Source organism: Lissotriton vulgaris, chromosome 1_1 (genome assembly GCF_964263255.1).
Source record: "Lissotriton vulgaris chromosome 1_1, aLisVul1.2, whole genome shotgun sequence".
Classification (NCBI taxonomy): domain Eukaryota; kingdom Metazoa; phylum Chordata; class Amphibia; order Caudata; family Salamandridae; genus Lissotriton; species Lissotriton vulgaris.
This window is the reverse complement of record NC_141685.1, coordinates 594684284-594706307: the sequence shown is the minus strand read 5'-3', so window position 1 is coordinate 594706307 and position 22024 is coordinate 594684284. Positions and strand designations below refer to the sequence as shown.

At 48.6% G+C, this 22024-nt stretch overlaps 1 protein-coding gene across 1 annotated transcript in view; it reads right to left on the bottom strand.

Moving 5' to 3' along the window:
- Positions 1 to 1501, bottom strand: part of DNAI3 (dynein axonemal intermediate chain 3) — a 1122635-nt gene extending 1121134 nt beyond the window's left edge. Inside the window, exon 1 of the mRNA XM_086954055.1 lies at positions 1378 to 1501. The gene's annotated coding sequence lies outside the window, so the exon portion shown is untranslated. The remainder of the gene's footprint in view (positions 1 to 1377) is intronic.
- Between the last annotated feature and the right edge of the window lie 20523 nt (positions 1502 to 22024).

Sequence of the window (22024 nt, the reverse complement as noted above, 5' to 3'; positions counted from 1 at the left end):
TGAGAGTGACCACAACCCTCTTACTGCATTGTTTAGTTTGGGACTTCATAAAATGGATGAGGCCACTGGAGGATTAATCTTGCCTGATCTGGTACTGTCAAATGGCGAGCGCCACCTTAAGTGGTGCCAGGTAGTGGGACATCAGGAAATCATTTCTGATATTAGTGTGGATCTGGAAAGAGCATTAGCAGCTATGGAGGTGGCCTCCCTTTCTGGTCTTTCCCATCAACCCCTGACGGAGATACATAGTAGACTGTTTGCTAAATTAAAAAAATATTTTTTCAAACCAAACTTAGGTAACAGACCCCAGACTAGAAAAGAAGAAAGCTGGTACAATGGTTCCTGCCGCCAGGCTAGAGGAGAATTAGGCCATGCATCATTTATTGACTAGTGTGTGTATGTGCAGCTATCTATCACTCCTCCCTGATAAGCCTAAGGCTCAACCACACTACCCCCCCTAGAAGAGCACCTAGGGATTGCTAGACCAAGCCCCCGTCCAGTAGTAAATGACTGGACTCTTTTGCACTGTAAATCTCTTTTTGGTATACCATATAAAGAGCTGGTTTCCTACAACATATATATGTATTATTTTTTAATTAAATAGGGCTACAAGATTGCTGAAGCTGTTTCTAGACCAGAGATAAAAATATGAACAGATGACCTACAAGCCTGAATTGTGAAACTTAAGAACTTGTTTGTGACGAGACCTTAGCACAGCTATATGCTGTTTCTTGTCAGTGTGTGAGGAGCACATAACCGCAAATGGCTTCATGTTGTGTATGACACCGCCTGCCAGCCCTGGCTTTAGCGCCAACAGCACTAGACTTATTTGGATTTTGCCCCCCTTACCCATGAAGTTAAAATAAAAAAAACTGGACGCTTAGAATGCAAGCTGATGTTGCATAACCGGCTGATGCTGTGACAAATGACATGGAGCTACTGACAAGAGCGAGACCATGCACTGCTGGTCCCCAAGCAGTATTTACTAGAGCTTGAGGGAAACGTGAGATTTGTATTTTTTTTTACAAAATTGTCAAAATGATAATGCAGGTTTGCACTGCAAAGTGTGACGCGGCATTTGGGGTGTATGGGTGAGGTGTGGCTTGAAGGGTAGCCATGTTAGAGCCAGGCAAAGAGTTAATAAAGTCACTAAAACGTTTTTATGCAGTCGCAGAAATGGCAAGGCTTCTATACGCCTATGCATTTTTCGTGTGGAGGGGACACACCTGGCCTTATCAGAGGCTCCTAGACTCTCCCTCGGTTGTGTATTGCCCATCCCCTTCATCACTAGACTCCGGCATGGATCATTTGAGCTGCGGCAAACGGGGTTTAAAAGGCAACCGATCAAAATTAACGATCCTTCGGTCGGAAACTTACCTGGTCCGGTGACCGCTGCCAGAGACCTTCCGAGGTCCTCTCAAATATGGATTGTCTTAATTATAAAAACAAGTGAATACCAAACGGCTCAAACTGCACGCGTCAAGTTCTTCCGGCGTTGTTGAGACGCGACAGTTGCCAAGGAAACGAACGGAGACACGTGGATTGGGCTGTAAGTAAACCAATCACATGAAGAATAATCTAGGCAGTCTTCCGGGATTGGCGCGAAGGCGGAGTAGCACTCTCTTCGCTCTGTAAAACATTTGTAGTGAAAAATGTGTACAGCTGATAGCTTGAGATGCTTGTTGTTATGCGGTCATTTTTATTTAATTCGATTTTAAATAGCGCTAACATTACCCGAAGGTGTAGATTGCCCTATCTGACAGTGTACTTTCTAGCGTACCGCCAATGCAGCCCAAATAGAATGTCTCTGAAGGAGTGTTAAGTGTACTGTTCAAAATCTAGTCTCTTCCTTACAGTGCCTGGTCTGTAGTAGGCAAAGACGCAATTACTATTATCTCGCTCAAAGTAATAGGACCACGGTTGCTTGTGGGAGTTGCAGTGAACCACTTTAGTCGAACGCACTAATGATCACTTCACACGCACCTCGCGGGCCAGACTGGTCGAGGGAAAACAGGTATTGAATGGATGGGTGTATGTACGTTTAAAGAAAATTCTCTTTTTGGCATAATCACCCTCGTTTTTAGGCCTCGCCTAGGCAGCGCGCATGCGCTTCTGTAGGAGATTACCTTTTGGAATCGGTCAGCTCTTTTCAGCAGCTCGCGCATGCCAGATGTAGGGTCCTGCAAAGACACAGTCTAGTTGTTCTCCAGTGTAACCATACACTGTACACCCACCCACCACAGACATCACTGGGTCAGGTGACGCTGCAAATAAAAGGACCCGAGCGCACGTGCTCGAGGCCAGAGTTACTATCCCCTAACTGGTGTCTGTGTCACTCTGTTATTCCATCATGTGGGCCTAAGGCCCCATCACCACATTGGCGACGAGGCGGTAACGCAATACCATGCGTGCCAGCAGAAAGGACAACATTGTGGGGGAAGAGGAGAGAGCTGAGAGGCGATGTCGCGCCCCCCACTCCCCCACGGGAACGACGCCGGCCTGTAGTGAGGCCCACAGGGCATGTGCTGTGCCCCGGGCACATGCGCTGATGTCGAGGTGACCCGGAGCCGACCCCACACCTCACGCGCCGTGCCTGCAGAGGAAGTGCGAACCACGCGGAGCCCACCCTTTGTGGTCGCAACCAGGTGCCCCACCGGAATAAGCGGACCGGCCAGTGCCCACCTGCGCCGGCCGCGATGACGAGACCCCACCGAAGAGAAGCGGACCGGGCAGTGCCCACCTGCGCCGGCCGCACCGGTGGCCGGACCTGAGGAAAGCCAGCGGAGCCCACCCGCCACGGGCGTAGCTATGGAAGAGGCCCGTGGGCCTGAGGTGAGCCGGGAAGTGCCTGGGGCGCCGCGTGTGCCTGCAGCGACCCCCCCAATGACTGTAGAATAAGCGGAGCCTACCCGCATTGACCAGCGCGCCTTGCACAATAAACTTGAAACAAAGCAGGACCAGTGGAGCTCACCCGCGGCCTGCCTGAGGCGTCCCCTGCCCCCGCCGCGAGTGTGAGTGGAGGCAGCGGGGTGAATAATCTCCAAAGGAAGCGCCCGCAGTGTGCAGAGAGCTGGCGGGCGCTATGTAAACTAAGCGGAGCCCACCCGCAGGCGCCGGCAGAGACTACAGAGCATCACGTCCCCCGCCCCGCGCAGCGAGTGACCAAAGAAGCTGCTGCGGGCGGGTGAAGTGCAAAGGCGGACGTATGCCCTCGAGACACCGGCCCAGAGAGAATGGAGACGTGGAGAGGCTGCGAGCCAGCAGCGGCCCAGCCCCACGCATGGAAAGCTGCCAGGTGCTATTAGCAAAAGCGGAGCCCACCCGCATTATCAGAAGGCCCCCCCTCACCCCTACCGACACTCAGAACCGCCGGCACCCGCGTGTGTGCCCGGCGCCGTCAAGAAGAAAGAAGAGACTCACCGCAAGGATAGAAGCGGTCCTGCTGCAGCGCAGCCGTCTGAGGAGGTGTCTGCAGTTGAGGACATTGGGTGCAGGCAGCACTCACCATGAGTCGCCCTCTGTTCCCCTGCCCCACGAGGCCTGCTAGGTCAAGACTCCACAGCAACGTGGAACCCCGAGAGACACACAGAGGAAGGTAACACCGCCACCCAGTGGCCGGCAGGCGCCATCGCGCCTTACAGCCCGAATGAACTGTAAAATAGAGGCAACAGCAAAAGGAAGATGGCACAGTGATGGGAGAGCACAGGGGTGTCGAGCCAGGTGTCAGGGAAAAGAGCGTAATCACTGGTGTACGCCAAGAGGGACGCAGGGCACTATACTGCAGCGAGACGACAGCTGCAACACAAGGAGAGAATGACTGTACAGCACACACAGGTGCCCAACACCTGGTAGTGCGCACAGCAGCCCAGGGACGCTAAGCCACCGACAAGTGATGGCGCAGGAACGCCACACCGCCGCAAGAAAGCCCCACCAGGACAACGCAGCACTGCGATGCGCAGGACAGCACAAGGAGTGAAGAAACTCCACGTACCAAAAAGACGACGGAGCAGAAGCACCATCCCTCAGAAGCACTGACGCCACACCAACGAAAAGCACGGTGACGCGTAGTGGCCACAGGCTGTCACCGCTGCCGGAAGAAAGCAAAGGAGCACCACCACGAGACTCCCCACCAGGCAAGCGCGACAAAGTGAAGAAGCGCGACGACCGCCGACACTGCTCCAGGACCCCGGAAGAAAGCAAGCACACCCCATGAAGTAACGGGAAGCGACTTTGAACACTAACAAGCTCGGAGCGGTGACGTAACCCTCCGCACCAAAGATGCACAGGAAGAGCATGGACAAAAGCGCGCCAATGATACAGCGCTAAAACCTTCAGGAACGCGCTGGAAACTCCAGGGCCAGTGCAAGGAATCGAGGAACCCTCCTCAAAGCAAGCCTGCAGCAACCAGCAGCACAAGAGACTTGCTATATCAGAATAGCACCAAGTCTAACCACATAGCTTTAAGGAGACAAAATAGACTGCGCAGAAGCGCACCAGAAGCGCAGGAATGCTCCAGAAGCGCTAGGAACACACCAGGAGACAGCGCAGGAACGCGCCAGCAACGCAGGAACTGTACCACAAAGCGCAAGAACGCAACAGGAGTGCAAGAACTCCACACCTGCACGACAGGACCGCGCAGCACGGCGCCGGAACGTGCCAAGAGCGCCAAGAATCAAGAGCGCCAGAGTGACGCTGCACAGCGCCACGCCAACGCCACGGGACAGCGCACAAAGGTCCTCAAGAAAGACAGCGACGTCTCGCAGCAACCAAAGCGCCATCGTCAGCACGCATTGCGGCATGCACCAGAGGATGCACCAGGAGCGGTGATGCAACCCTCCTCCGCACAGACAAAGCGCGCCAACGCCAAAACACCGTGACGCGCCCAACAAGCCGACCCGCCAATGGTCGCACCCAAGCCAAGAAGCCGTCCTGCCCAAAAGGTCGCACCCAAGCCAAGAAGCCGTCCTGCCCAAAAGGTCGCACCCAAGCCAAGAAGCCGACCTGCCCAAAGGTCGCACCCAAGCCAAGAAGCCGACCTGCCCAAAGGTCGCACCCAAGCAGGACGACGACTCGACCCATAGTCGTGCCCACACAAAGAAGCCGACCCACCAAAGGTCACACCCAAGCAAAGAAGTTCGACCACCAAGACAGTTCACGAACATGGACCAGCGAACTTCGACAACCACAGTTTAACATTCTGAGTCAAGAGGGAAGATCGCGACGACCGGTCCAGTCACAAGAAGAGAAGATCACAGTGTCGGAGAGCCATGCCCAAACCAGAGAGAAACAGGTGGAGTGCACGCTGCCTGGAGAAGACTGGTTGGGAAGAGCAAGACAGTACGGTGACCAGACCGCGTCGCGAGATGGGCGCGGCACCACAAAGAAAGGGAAGAAGACAAGAAGCCAATTCGCCAGAGAATTGCATAAGTGCCGCCGGAAAAGGAACCAAAGAAACCCGATGATCAAGGAAGGGTATCCTGATTGAAGGCAACAGAAGTGATCAAGTAACAGGAAGATACGACGACAGGTCTAGTCAACAAGCCAGGGGAAGACAGTGTCCTACCACATGGACAAGACCAAGGGGACGACATGTAGAGGGCCCGCTACATGGAGAAGCCTGGTTAGCATGAGCAAGCAAGGAAGAAGACCTGACCACGTCGAGGAAGAGAACGAAGAGGAAGAATGGAGTAACACATCATCACCCCACAGAGGAAGAGAGAGAACCACAGTCAGCACACAGGAACATCGGTGCTGTCCAAGGAGCATCGCAACAGTCAGCAACCAGGAACATCGGTGCTGTCCAAGGAACATCCCAACATCCGTGTGGATCCCAGTAATCCTGACAACTCATACCTGAGACCAACCACTGAAGAACCATATGGGTGCCCCGTGAACCTGAAGCTTGCCGAAGCAGAGCATACCCGAGCACTAGACAATCCACCCTTGTGGACTACACAACACTCGACTGTGGCCATGTCCGAAGTTCTGCAGCGACCCGCACAGCCCACGCGATCAAGTGGCAGTCCAGGGGACAAGGGCCTCGGCCGCATGTCCTGTGAGAGAGGAATCCGGATGGGAGAGGTGCAGCAGCGGCAGCTCCACGACAGGCTACAGGAAGCACGAAGGCCCCAGGTGAACACCTGGCAACGAGAAACGGTCTGATAAAGACACTGAACCCATGTCCTAACGGCAAGACCATCCTGACGGGTGACATCAACACCCCCGAGGACATCATGAGAGACTTGGCGGTGAGTCTGTTGGCAGTTCCTCAGTGACGCCTTTGCGCGGCTCATGCGAAGCCCCGCACGGTCCACTCGGTCCCATCGTGTCTGGCAAGAGGGTCCTCCCAGCGTCTCTAGTGAGAGAAGAGTCCAAGCAGGAGAGGCCAGTCTTCGAGGCTCCAGTGAGAGAGGAGTCCGGCAAGAAAGGCAAGTCGGAAGTTACTTGGGCGGACGGAGGTGTGAAAGCAACAAGATCAGCAAATCCAAAGAAAGACCTCTCGTGCAACAGTCGTCTCCAACAACCAACAAGCGTTGTCATTCACCGGACTCGGAACACCGGTGAGACCCCTCAAGGGTCAATCCTATTCTGCCCCAGATAACCCCAAGTGTTGAACAATGTACATAAGTGCAGCAAGACAAGGATGATCTGAAGTACACCCCTGAGGTGAAGCTCATCTGACTGACTTTGTAATCCAGGAACTGTTCAACATTCTCCCAGCCGATCGTCTGAAGAAAACCTGTTGGGGCTGTAAATTGTTATTATTCTGTTTTCTTGCTGGTTGGACATTTTGTTTTCTTTTCCCTGAACTTTGGGAGGGATGTAGTGTCCTGCAAAGACACAGTCTAGTTGTTCTCCAGTGTAACCATACACTGTACACCCACCCACCATAGACGTCACTGGGTCAGGTGACGCTGCAAATAAAAGGACCCGAGCGCACGTGTTAAAAAGGGTTCCAAAGACAAACGGTAACCAAAGACCCTTTTATGTTGCCCGGCGGTATCGCCTCTATGACCCACCAATATTAATCAATGAAGAAGCAGGCGCTGGAGACTGGAAGGCAGGAAACGAGGATTTTATTCTCTCCGGAGGAGAACACATCAATTCAGACAGCAAGTATCGTCACGAGGTGCTCTAACCACATCTCTGAGGCCTGGCCTCTTATACTAGGGTTTATGACCTTTATTGCACATAACACATTCTCGCAATACTTTAGTACTTGAAAGAACATCCTCGGAATCTCCCCTTCAGACCTGTTCCCACATACATTTACAGTAGCATTCCCCACCCCGGTCACAACAGGTGATGGTTGTCGCACAGCAGGGCATTCCGCCGATTCACGGAATGCATGGGGTTGATCGGATCTCATGGGGTGGGGGCTTTGATCGGTTCGGGGGTCTTTTGATGGGGAGGGGAAGCTTCCTACTGTACGGGGTAATAAACAGTATCCGTAGAGCCAGGTGGCGGCCTGGGAACAGGGAAGACAAACGGGGACACAGGAAAAGGGGGTTTGCATCAAAAGGGTTTGAGGCCATGAAAGGAATGAGGGGAGGTGTCGCGCTGGGAACAGGATGGGATTCCGTGGTGAAGCTGCGCTGAAGAGGGGTTTATGACCCAAGGCATGAGAGAGCGGGGGTTGTCAGCGTGCGGGGGAATGCTTGCGAGGTTAAGAGAGAGAGAGAGACGCGCTGGCTATCAGCGAGGGGCAGGGAGGCCATGGTGCTCAAAATGGCTGCCGCTTACGCGCACGAATGGGCTTGGAAAAGGGGCAAGATGGCGCCGATAATGTTCACCAAGTTTGCATTTATTTTCCACAGTCCTCCCTTTAACATTTCCAAGACATCTTGCTGGCCTATTTCCTATCTACACCTATATGCAGCGATCATAAGTAAGGGAGAGGGGACTTAGGCGAAAGAACTGTACGTAAACATCACATTTTAAACATCATATTGAAAAATCTCATCATTTAGTAGGCGGGTTCATCGTTAAGTTGGTTGCAGAAAAAGTCATCGTAATGCAATATCAGACTAGAATTACGTAGCGAGGGCGTTGGGTACAGATCATAGAATAAGAACTGGTAAGTTATCATATAAGTAAGTCCTTTTTGTATACGGCGGGTGCATAGTCAATCCAATGGTGATTGGGAGAGAAAGGAGATACAGTAAAAAATATCAGAGTTCTCGTTGTCCTTTGTCGTCTTCTGTCGGCACTGTTGAGCACCTGGATTACCTATCAACAGAAATGTTCATGTGGATTGAGTCGTTGGGGGTCTGCGGGTAGGGGTGCATTCTGTTTGGTTTTCGTCAGACCTCGTAGGAGAAATGCGTTACGGTTTTGGAGTAGGTGCATCTTCTTCCGCAATGCAGAGCATAGATTTGCAATGGAAAATGCAATTGTTCCAGAATTGTGAGATCTGTTCGTTTCTTGAGTCTCTGTGGTGGGCATTTCCTGTTGCTTCCATCATCTTCAAGGTGCTTGGTAGCGGGCAGAACCACAGACTTTGTTTATCTTTTCTTCGGGGGCGACCCTTGGTGGAGTTCTAGGTCACCGTTCTGGGATTTAACATAGTTCGTGGTCTACTTAGTCGGAGCTCCCTCCCTTCTGACGCAGGGAGTACTCTTCTCTGGGTAGCTCAGTAGGATTTGGAGGAACTTGGGAGTTCGGGTGGAAAGGTGCGGGTGTGAACAGTCCTTATGGTAGGTCGGAGGAGGAGGGGATGGAGCAAGGCCAAGTCGGGAACAGATCAGGGGGACGGAGGGTTTGCGACAGGCGGGTCCGTAACCATGTTCAGAGAGCGGGGACTTTTTGGCACACGTTGATCATAGAGCAGGGGCTTCAGGTCAGCCCTTTCCTTAGCTTTGTTTGAAACAGTGCCCCGTCCTGCGACTCCTTACTGCTGTGGTCTCGCCTTGGCCTCCGTCGCTGATGTTCCACAATCCGCAGTCAGGCCGCGTGCTCCCACATCCGGTCTCTTTCCCCTCCGACAGTGATACCCTTAAATGAGTGTTGAAAAGACAGTCTTTAGAGATTTTGCAGAAAAAAGGTAATTACATAAATCTATTTTCTCTCCCAACACCAAGCAACTGGGGTAAGCACTCGCTACATTTGAGATTTTTTTTTTTTTTTTTTGGCTTACGTATAAACAATTGATGATGGATTTGCTGGATTCCTTACAACTTCCTTTTGTTGGCTAATTCTTTGATGCTTTGATGATTATTACGTTCATTTGTCATATGTCTATTATAGTAGATGTCAGTTCTTCTGGCAGAGACCCATTTCCCTAGTACGAGTCTTGCAAGGCTAGGCTGGTCTTCAGGGCCTTGTATTTTACAAAAAAGTGCAGCGTGCTATTCACCATAGTCTGATAGGCACCCTTCTGAGGGATGAACATAGGCTAAACAAGTCTTCATTACATCAAAACATCTTATTTTCAGCAAGGCTTACAGCAACAAGGTCTTTCGATTTTCGATCTAATTTTTAACTTTGCATACATCTTTCTAACTTTCTATATAAATCCTCGCAACCTGGTTACTACAAAAACTCGGGGGGGTGGTTTGCGATAATTATTAAACTTATCCTCGGGGAAGGTGGGATCTTATGAAAAACGATTAGGAACACAGCGAATCGGAGCAAGGGGCGTTTTTCAAGTTCTCGTTCAGGGCAGCTGATACCAAACTGGGGGCATTTTGGGTAGATGGGGGTGTCTCGATCATTTCTTACAGCTTGGGGTACGGAGACAATTTTCAATGGGGATGGTCGCATTACCACAGACACATTTTATCATAGAAGCCACTGACAAATAGTTCCCTGAGAGTGGGTCAAATTTAGGGAACCTTAGTCGTCTTACCTGTCCCTTTCCTATCGGCCAATTTAAATTTCATCCATATTTTAGTAGAAAAGGAGAGGTAGTAACGTGGTACCGATACAATTTTATTGAGGACAAATTTGTGCAAATACTTGTGGTATTTGGGGCCAATCAGGAGGTGCACCAGGTTCGCCAATTAGGTGCCAGTTGCTAGGAAGAGGGAAAGTGTGGAGGGGTGGAAGAGTGAGTGAGAGAGAGAGAGAGAGAGAGAGAGTAAGAGAGAGAGAGAGAGAGAGAGAGAGAGAGAGAGAGAGAGAAAGAGACAGACAATAGGCCAAACAGTACACGTGTGACATGGGGAATGACCGTGTATTGTTTGGGCTATTCAGTGCGTTACCTAACGTTTAGACGTTTCGGGTCTGTGTTAGGATGTAGAAAGCATGCAGTTTTGGGACAGAAGAGCATTAGATCAGGTAAAAAGGTCGTGCATTGGGTAGAGCGTCCTTGTTGTGCCGTTTTGCAGCGCTAGTCCGTCTTCATGCATCGGGCGTGACGTGGTTCCAGATCCCTTATGATACTCTAATCGGGATTCTAATGTAACCTGCAGAGGGAAAAAGGGGGAAAAAAGGGGAGGTAGGGGGACAACATTCGAACACATCAAATGTATGGGCACGAAAGTCCTTTACTTACCACATACTCGTATTTATCTCTTCGGGATATAATCCCTTAGGGTTTTGGTTTCCTAAAGTCATGGGGGCAGGCAATGTGATAGGTGGTTCATGGGGAGGTTCGAGGATGGCATTAAGGATCGTGTGTAGTGAAAACGCTAAAAAGAGGAATCAGAGGTGCCTAGCGCGAGGTACCCGGTTTTGTAGATGTATCCGGCCATCGGGATCCCTAAATCATTCCCAAAGCTGTGATGTTCTAAGGCATATCAGTTCTTCGTTCAACCCTGTACCTTAGTACCTTCGACCACCATATCCTTATAACATTTTATCAATCACACCGTTTTACTCTACCCATTCTCAGAAGTCGAGGTCCTTCTTCATACGTCAGTTCCTGAGCTTAGTCGCATATCTTGGAGGCAGCGTATCATACCTTCGATTCGACCATCAACCCAGGGCCGAACAACCATTTCTCGGATAACCTTAAAAAAAGAGCAGAACAGTTGCGCACAGAAAAACCCTCCCACCGATACCCGTATTTACAAAAGTATGCGATGCCTATCCATAGCTTTTTAAGACCTTTATTTGTAGAATTATTCAGTACGTAAAATGTGAGAGCGCAATTCATATTTTGGTCTGACATGTCGTCGATGGAAGCACATACAGTAGGGGGTTATTTTGTAGCACAAGAACATGTAAAAAAGGTCTAATTAATTATTTGCAAGTAACCAAAAACATTTCATTGCGTGACGAAGGAATCAGGGGCATTTCAGTTCATAAATGGAAACACAGTCAAGCTCATCGTAATCACATTTCCTAGATGTAAACCGCGGGTGTGCATCATAAGCGACGTTATGTATCAGTTACAACAAATATCAAAAATAAATTGTTCATTGAAATCAACATTTTACGGAACCCTTCTTAAATGTTCGCCAAGTGAACCCTCCTCCCTTTAACATCGAGTGCGCAATGGTTCGTATATATATATATATCTTAGTACATCAAGTTTCATTAGCTAAGGAACACCACGAGGCACCGTTAGTTTCCATTGATACCAGCGCCATTTTGGGCGAGGCCGGTTTAGTCCGGAAGTAGCATCAGGGGCAAAATATCCCCGACAATTGGCGGTTGGACCAGAGTCCCTTTCCGCAGTTCAAAAGAAAACTGTGTTAACAGAGGGGCTGGTGGTGTGGACCGTCAATCAAGAGAGGGAGGGGGTAGAGTCTCTCTTACCGGGTCATGTTGATGTTCAGCCGGAACTTGCTCGAGTTCGTTAGCCCATAATGTTCCTGGGTGGTTCAGACGGAAGCTGATGCAGACACGAGAGCACCGCCATCTTGTTGCTGTGCCGTGGTTATTTCATTTGAGATCAATGCAACTGTTCCTCACCGGAAGCCTGAAGGGGCCGAGGGCTCTTGGGACTTTGGTAGAATCTTCAAAGTCGAGGGGATGTTTGTCGATGGTGGGGGCTTGCGCCCAGGTGGGCGAGTGCCCGAGTTGCAATGTCGGACAAAGTTACTCCAGCGGCCTAGACCTGCCTTTCGAGGGCCCAGACGCCATTTTGAGACCCTGCAGCAACCGCCCTTCGTTGTATCTATCAGGAGAGGAAGAGACTTCTTGTGATGGCGAAAGACGGAGCATCATGTTGCTGGAGCAGGACATTTTGGTTCGGGGCGCCAGGGTGCAGCAGTGGAGCCTTCATCTGGGGAGGTGAGGGAGGCTCACCCGTGCCGTCTCCCTCTCCCGGCGCATCCTACACCGTCCCTTGGAATCAGGGGCGCACATGATGACCACCCTACACCCCTGATTCCGACTCTTGGGGGACCACTGTACATCCGGTGCTCCGTAAATATGCCCGTCGGACATTGTGTGTCCTGTACTGAGAAAGTATACCAGCCGGGTCTTGTATGTCCTGTGCTGAGAAAATATACCAGTCGGGCATTGTATGTCCTGTGTTGCGGAAATATATGGCCGTCGCCCGGCTGGAGGACATCGGCGTCGGGCCAGGGCAGGGAAGCCTCCTACCTGTGGAGGAGGAAGAGGCTCGTCCGCGTCGCCTCTTCCTCCCTGCCCACCCTGCATCCGTTCGATGGAGAAATTCGTGATGGCCGGACCAGGAGATACAAGGGAGGGGGTCATTTTCATCCGCCCCCTCCCTACTCGCGGTCCGGGGGACGCCATCCCTGGAAGGGCAGTATGGGAAGACCATTTCATTGCCTGCTGTGTGGAGTCTCCAGTACCTTCTCGCCAGCGATCTCTTTGTGGCCCGTGGTTGCTGGCAGGCCCCGCCCCACACGTGCTATGTGTTTCGGATGGGCGGGACCATCGAACTGTTACATTGGAAGACTTCCGGAGTGAGCATAATATGTTTTGTATTTTTCCTATTAGTAAAGTTTGTTTTTTAGAGAGTTCTACTAGTTATTCTATTTACTGTTGGTTGTGTGTTTTACCGTAATTAAATCCTAAGTTATATAATAGACGCTTGGCTTTCTTGAGTCTTTTCTCTAACGGGGGGTTGTTTACACTGACCTGCAGTTGTGTTTGTTTTTCAGAGTGGGGGAGCAACAGAGAGCAATCAGTCCCAGAACTCTAACATGTCGTTAAAATTGGTCTGACGAAATCTGTGCCACCGAGCATAATCGAACGGGGTGGTCCTGTCTGTTCTGTCTGCACTAGTCTGATTGGTTTTTATCTCACGTCCTTTTCCTTTCTGTCGGTCCGTCCTTTCTGTCAACCCTCCATTCTTACCTATGCTTTGCAGAGTCGGGCATTGGGCTTTCCAGTGTCCAAGACATTTACAGAAAGCACATTGGTTTTGTTTTACATCTGTCCGCCCTGTGCGTAATGTCGGGGGATTACCTTCGGGTCGTTGTGTTCCGGGGTTGACTTGTCGGCACATCCCTTTACACCGTTCGCTTTTCATGTCTACTCCTCGGGACTGTGCCATCGCTGGCCCTTCCCTTTGCCTACTAGACGTTTGGAGGGTTGTCCGTCGTGTCCCTTCACCTTTTCTAAATTCGTCGCCTTCCCTTCGTCGTGCAGCTTCTTTGCGCCACATACCGAGACTATCGAGCATAATAGGTGTTGTTTCATTCCTACGAAGGGCTATTTCTACTGTTTCTATTTTGTCAAGATCAAAGGATCCTCTCAGTGGCCACTGTCTTTCTCGATCCTTTTTCGTATATTTATGCCACAGCTCACTATAGGCTATAGCAATTAATCCATGCTTCATGAACATGTCCTTATTAGGGGTGCCTTCCAGCGGAGCCGGATGGTTCATCTCTAATAAGCGGTCCGGGTAAAACAGGCTACTAACCAGTGGGGAGAAGACAGGCATGACGGATCACAATGGGATAATAGTCAGCACTACCTATCTTATCACTGCGCGCAAAGACTAGACAGAATATTTCTATTCTACGTTGTTTGCACGTAGTGAATACCTCATGAACCAATTCTGAGCGATCAATGTTAGGTCAAAAATAAAAAATCAATATGGTCAATGGGGAGAATAAGTAGGCTCGCAAAGGTTCGCGTCACCTACCCTTTCACTATCTGTAAAGAGGGGACCTATTTTTCCCTGTTTGCAGACAGAGAATCTCCAGAAAACAATCTATAACAGTTAATCAATGTTTAGGTCAAAAATAAAAAATCAATATGGTCAATGGGGAGAATAAGTAGGCTCGCAAAGGTTCGCGTCACCTACCCTTTCACTATCTGTAAAGAGGGGACCTATTTTTCCCTGTTTGCAGACAGAGAATCTCCAGAAAACAATCTATAACAGTTAATCAATGGGGGAGAAAGATGGGTCCGACGGGTGCGTACCTATCCTTCGCTGTTTATAAAGGGAGAGCCTGTTGTTTCTCCGTTTGTAGACAGTGAATCTCCAATAAATTAACAAAAAGTAATACTAGTATTTTCTCAACAATTATCAATCAATTTCAATTATCTATCACTTTCGCAATTCGTCGTGTTTACACGACCTTACCCGGACCGCATGGACAGTTTCTCGTCTTCCGAATCCAGCGCCCGATCGTCCTCTTCTCTTCGTACTTCTCGTGGCACTCCTGATGGTTCCCAGTCAGGACCGCGGATCACTCGAGAGAGGTCTGTTCGGAACCAGTGAAGTTCGGATGATCGGCTGTCAGACGAGGGTCTATCGGACAGGGTACCTTCCGATCGTTGCAGTCGTTCACTCTGTCGTCGGGACCTCTCCCACTGGATCCACGAGTCGCTGATGGGCCCCACGTTTGGGACGCCAATTGTTAAAAAGGGTTCCAAAGACAAACGGTAACCAAAGACCCTTTTATGTTGCCCGGCGGTATCGCCTCTATGACCCACCAATATTAATCAATGAAGAAGCAGGCGCTGGAGACTGGAAGGCAGGAAACGAGGATTTTATTCTCTCCGGAGGAGAACACATCAATTCAGACAGCAAGTATCGTCACGAGGTGCTCTAACCACATCTCTGAGGCCTGGCCTCTTATACTAGGGTTTATGACCTTTATTGCACATAACACATTCTCGCAATACTTTAGTACTTGAAAGAACATCCTCGGAATCTCCCCTTCAGACCTGTTCCCACATACATTTACAGTAGGATTCCCCACCCCGGTCACAACAGGTGATGGTTGTCGCACAGCAGGGCATTCCGCCGATTCACGGAATGCATGGGGTTGATCGGATCTCATGGGGTGGGGGCTTTGATCGGTTCGGGGGTCTTTTGATGGGGAGGGGAAGCTTCCTACTGTACGGGGTAATAAACAGTATCCGTAGAGCCAGGTGGCGGCCTGGGAACAGGGAAGACAAACGGGGACACAGGAAAAGGGGGTTTGCATCAAAAGGGTTTGAGGCCATGAAAGGAATGAGGGGAGGTGTCGCGCTGGGAACAGGATGGGATTCCGTGGTGAAGCTGCGCTGAAGAGGGGTTTATGACCCAAGGCATGAGAGAGCGGGGGTTGTCAGCGTGCGGGGGAATGCTTGCGAGGTTAAGAGAGAGAGAGAGACGCGCTGGCTATCAGCGAGGGGCAGGGAGGCCATGGTGCTCAAAATGGCTGCCGCTTACGCGCACGAATGGGCTTGGAAAAGGGGCAAGATGGCGCCGATAATGTTCACCAAGTTTGCATTTATTTTCCACACACGTGCTCGAGGCCAGAGTTACTATTCCCTAACTGGTGTCTGTGTCACTCTGTTATTCCATCATGTGGGCCTAAGGCCCCATCACCACATTGGCGACGAGGCGGTATCGCAATACCATGCGTGCCAGCAGAAAGGACAACATCGTGGGGGAAGAGGAGAGAGCTGAGAGGCGATGTCGCGCCCCCCACTCCCCCACGGGAACGGCGCCGGCCTGCAGCGCACAGGGTGCCATTCGTTGTGCTTTAACTTTTGTGGCCGCACTTGTTGGTTTTAGGCAGTGCACGAAGAGTTTCTGCCCCTTGTTTTAAAATCTTGTCACTATGTGTTTCCTCAAAACTGAACTACCTTTCATATGTGAAAAGTACATGTAATTTTATAATTGGTAAACAACATTTTCACACTACTATTTGTGATAAAGTTGAACGTAATTGTTTTTGTATACCACACAATAAAAAGGCATCTTCGGAGCTCTAATGAAAATATAACATTGCCCACAAAGATCCAAGTTCCCTGGGTGGAAGCTGTACTAATGCCCTGCGGTGCGCGCACATGACTGCACTACTGATATTTGCATTTGACTTGATGCTTCCTGAACGATATTTTTTTGGATAGATCGATCTGTAAAGAATGATAGCATCAGTGTGCAGACGTTGGTTAAAACAATCTTTGCATTTCTCATTCACTGTTATTTTGCATGGCAGGTATATACCTGCTGAATATTTATAAATACATACATTATTTTCTTAAAATAAGCTCATACCCAGTGCTTTAAATGGGCCGGTACTCACCGGTATGGAGTACCGCCACTTTTTATTTTTCTCCCTTATAGTACCAGAACTTTTCCTTCGCCAAGGACAGTACCGGTACTCTTAGGGTAGAGGTCTTTAAACTTTTATCGGCCGAGCCACCCCATCTAAACCTTTTTACACGTCGAGCCCCCCCACCGCTACCACCACGTGACAAAAAAGTTCTGGAAGCTGGCACTCTGCATCATTGATGGCCATTCCCTCCTGCAGAGCCCAGGTCGTATAGGGCAAATAATATTAAATAAAGGTATAGTGTTTAGTAAACTGAAGTTTTGGTAGTCCATGTGCTTATTCTAAAGTTCAAATGAAAAGTCCCCAAGAAAAAATTAGCACAAAAAATTACATTGGTACTTTATTTTTCACATAAAACACAAAATTTAGGCTAGATTAGCAAAAACACTCCCAAAACACAGGTGTGGGAGTGCACTCTTTTCTCCTCAGAGACAATATGTGGATGGATTCTTGCTTCTGCCATACTTAGGTTGAGCTCCACTTCCAGACTTGAGCAGTACCTTGAAAAAGGAGTGCTCACAACATTTTGTAATATATTTTTTGCAGTTTTATATAGTGCGAACATGACCCAAAGGTATTGGAGTGCTTTACAGGAGCATCTTTTACATTACACAAGCACACATTCATGTTTTGTAAGCACAGGGAAATTAAGTGATTTGCCCAGAATCACAGGATGTTGAGCAGACATCAAGAATTGAAACTGGTTTCCCAGCTCTACAGTCATCAGCTCTGGCTGTTGTGCCACACCATTGCCCCTAAAGAAGATATCAGAAAAAGAAGTTTCACATAACATGCTTTCTGACACAATTGAAAAATTGATTATGTGGAGTACGGCCAGGTGTTGGCAGGCTTCGGGTTTTTAGACGTCGAGGAGAGCTCCAGTGGGCAGTCTCCCCTCCTCAGTCTCCCTTATGTGGTTGCATCGGAAATTTTACAACTTAAGTGACTGTGGGTAAGCAATGCCTTTTCTTCTCCTGGTACGGGCAAAAAAAATATAGTTACTGTTCTTTGTCATAAGAACTCAATGTCACTCTTGTCTCTCAAGAAGCAGATGATGACGGTCGTTGGTTGATTGCACATCTTAAAATATATAATGTACCTATCTCTTTGTTCAATATTTATGCATCTACCAAAATTGATAATGGATTTTGGCCCCCTATTTCTGAATAATTGATGTTTATTTACACACAATATGTCATTTTTGGTAGTGACTGCAACTTATTCTGTGACTCCTACATAGATCGAACCTCTAAAGTTACTTTTGTGCCCTCTATAATGCACCAACAATTTACTACACCAAAGATCTCTTGTTGATTCTTGGAGGCAACCCACAGTTAAAGGAGTGTACATTTCGCTCACCTACACATCCCTCCCAATCTCGTATAGATTATTTGTTTGTGTCTAAATCAATAAAACAACACATTATAAATGAAAACATTGGTTCTATATTAATTTCTGATCATGGTCCAGTAATTTCATGTTTAGAATTACTCCCTATCAATATAAGCAGTAGCCTGTGGTGTTTTAACATATCTCTGTTAATTGGCCCAGTCTTTATTTCTACTTTTGAATCCTTTATTGCTGAATTTTTAACCTCAGTTTAACCTCTAATCTTTCTTTTCATGTAATGTGGGATACATTTAAAGCACCAGCTAGAGATTTTATTATAGCTTACATCTCTAAGAAGAAGAAACAGAATTCTCAAAAAGCATTTGATATCCTTAAACGCATCAATATGTTATAAACTCTTTATAATTCTACTAATTCCAGGTCTGAACCTGATAATCTTTTTATGGAAAAGTTTAAATATAACACACTCTCTGAAAATGCTATTTCCTACCTTCTCAGAGGCAGCACCCATTAGTTTGGTGGTCAAAACAAGATAGGCACACTCCTTGCCACATATCCTAAAATCAAAAAAAGAGCCTACATAAAATGACTATATTTTACAACCAGATTCCTCTTCTATTGTTTAAGATGCAGACAATTTGAATGAATTTAAGATGTATTATACTACCCTTTATACCTCGGAATCCACTCCAGATCCCACTGCCATGCTCCTGAGGAAAAGTGTTCTTCTGATCGGCATCCTTTGTACTGAGACTCCATTGATATTTCATTGCCATCTCGTGTCAAACACTTCCACACGACCCACCTGGTCGTTTCTGCTGATGCCTGAGGAAAATCTAACTAACACGACAACAGCCATCTTGAAGCCTGAATTTCTGCCCAGGAACTGTCGCACACCCAACCCTCCCTGTTCTTGCAGTTTAACAGAAAGCCATGAGACACTCACACCCTGTGTAAGGGATTTGTTTTCCATCTCCTGCTCACAGCCTGGTAAACATCCTTGATTGACACCGTGATCAGGTTATCTGGACAATGGCCTGACTGCTGGGCTTTGATGAAGGTGATTAAACAATGACCTGAAAGACTGAGCCTTTATCAAGCCAAGTGAACAATAATTTGTGTACCAAGCCTTGACCAGGTCACCATTTACAAACGTCGTCTGGATCTGGTTATCAACTGCAAACACTGCCCTGATTGAACAATGAACTAACAGCCAAAAAACTGAGATGAAAAAGTATAAAAGGCTTGTAAGCAGCCTCCTCTGTCTTGTTTCTGACGAGCTTGGGACTCTGTTACATAGCCCGGGCTATTTGAATACATCTGGGTTCCTCCTGCAGACGAAGGCTCCTGTGTCTCCTTTTACTACATATGAAGGGTATGGAAGGCTTGGGCGGTACTCCCGCTGCAGAGACCCAGTAAGTGGGTTAATCCGGTTCTTCAAATGGCGCCTGAACAGGAACTCCACAAGCACGAAGGTCAGGCCCAGTGGATGTGAGGAGGTGCACGGAGAGACTCCGATATAGGTAACCTACCAGAGGGATACTTGCAATCTGGTAAGCCGAACGACTCGCCCGCTGTTCCTCCCCACCCGGTCTGGGCCACATGACTGCGTTCTCGCTGGAGTCCCCTATCAAATAATTTCTGGAGCAGGAAACAGCCCTACATCTGCAGAAGAGAACTACCGCTGTAAGGTAAGGGTGGACTGATCACCCATCAAGTCTGTATAATTCTGTTATTGACTTTCGCAAAGGCCAAGCTGTTATTGACTTTTGCCAAAGCCAAGCACACAAGGTGAGTTTTTAAAACCCGCTGGTGTCTGTTCTGTATTATTCTGCTGTTAATGACTTTTGCAAAAGCCAAGCAAGCGAGGTGAGTTTTAAAACCCGCTGGTGTTTGTTATCTGTTTTCAAGATACCAGTCAGTAGTAAGTTCAAGAGATTATGTTGTATGTGTACTCAGGACTCCCACTTGGAGGCGGCTTATCCGCTTCCTCCAGAAGGGACCCCTGGCCATACAATCTATGTTAAACATGGCACTTCTGCTATAATGTTATCCTCATTCTGGGTAAAATATACGAAACAAAGTAACACGGATTTACAGTGGTCACTTTATGGCTCCTTTAATTCCCAAATTCTCCCCAACCTAGAGGAACAATTAATGAAAAGAAAAACGCGCCCGTCTATGTTTGAATCTGTCCGATTTTAGAGGAAAGAGATAGAGCAGAGAACTAGAAAGCAGAATGCTCAAGAAAGAAAACAAGAACGTATGTCAATGGCCGACCACGCCAGAGAAAATTTACAAAATCAAATGACAAAATGAGTAGAAATAGCCGATAGGGAGCATGGGGCCCAAGTACAAAAATGTTATCCAGCTTGTGAGGAGAAAGGAAAGGGCCATATGGAAGGGGGAGAAGAAGGTGATTCCTTGCTTGATACCATGCTAGAAAGCCCTCCTGCATATGCCCCAATATACCCTGCCCTGACGCCTCACACCCCGCATGTCCCCCCGCCACAGCCCACTCCTGCCCCACTGCCCCTCTACCTGTTCTCTCTGACACACCATCCCTCCCGATTTTTCCTATGACACCGACCACGCCCGCTAACCCTGTCCTCGCTGCGGGAATGACAACAAGTCTCCATCCACCCAACCCCTGCGGCTTTGCCCCTACACGCCCTTTTCCTGCTTCCCCGTGGTCTACAGTTAAGCAGGATTTATATAAATTGTTGAATTGCCCTCGACTGGCCTCTTTGCGCTCTGCAGTCAGCTTTTCGTCCCTTTGAGAAAATGACCTACAGAAGCAACAGTGTGAATGTTGGATAAATAACAGGAATATTTATGCCTTTAAAGAAATATGGTCCACCTTTTCCCAGTGGACGATTATGGAACAGACCACCTGGGCTGAATACATGTGTACCCTGGTCATGCAAAGATTTGAGAATGCGCTTATGCAGATACCCACCAGATTAATGGACCGTAGGTCTCAAATAAAAAGAGACGATGTTCATGAGAGAGGGGATGTTTGGCACTATGTCTGCTTTAATGGCTTACCGTGATATGACCGATTTTCCCAACACCCCTCTAGAAACAGCTATGCCAATGAGAGAGGCGGCCCCTGTCTATGTTAACGCACTTACCGATGCCCAAAATAATGGCAGAGGGGCTGTTGAGGCACACTGGCGCAGGCTTTGGGTTCATGTTCCTTGGAAAAGGTCAGAAGTAATGCAGTTAAAAGAACAATTACCAGATCCCGGAAGAATCCGGCTGCCTTTTACAGAGAATTAGGTCAGATTATATCTGCAGGTACTCTCTTTCTTGAGGATATAGATTTACTTTTTGGTACAGTTGTCCCCACTGGAATTTGGGACAAAATTCGACATACTGACCATGAAGTAGCTTTGGGAGGTAAATGGGCTGACCTAGAGGCTATGGAAAAAGTAAGGGTAGGAGGGACTAAACCAGAAGCTGTAATCCTGACTTTACCCGGTAAAATAATAACGTTTATGAAAACCCTTTTGCCTGAAACTCATTAACTGGGATAAAATAAACGCCTGTAGGCAGCGAAAAGATAAGACTGTGGCTGACTTCTTTACCCTTTTTGAGACAGAATACAAGGGACATAGTGGTTTTGATCCCTGGACCCCAGGTCGGCCCCAGTATTTGTCGATAGGTTTGTCAGCAACTTGCTTCCTGAGATCTCCGCCAGGCTTAAGAAAGTTGAAAGTACGTGGTCTGCTCAAACTATGTCAGGCATCTTGGCTGTGGCACAATATCACGAGAATAGGGAGAATGAAGATAGAGAAAAGGAAAGTAAGAAGGTTAAGAATCTTAAGACTAAGGCACTACTGCAGCAGGCTTACCCTCCCCGAGGTCCCGATGCCCGTGGAAATTTCAAACCTCAACCCCAACCCCCTCTGAGGGCTCGCCAGTCTACCCCCTCCAGCCCTCAACATATGGGAGCCCTCCAAACAGATCAGTGTGCTTATTGTAAGGGGTACGGCCATTGGATAGATGAGTGTCCTGTGTTCACTGAAAACATCCGATCAGGGAAGACTCGGCCTCGTGGTCCCAGGGAGGGGAGGCTGACTAGGTACCATGGCCTGCTGCATCCACAGGATAAAGAACGCAGGCCCAGGGATGATGCTCCCATCCGGCAGCGCCCGGCCAATAGGTTTGATGGGTACGAAGCAGCCCACACTTATTACAATGATGATTATGATAAAGTTGATGAGACAGGGTCCTACCAAGGACAG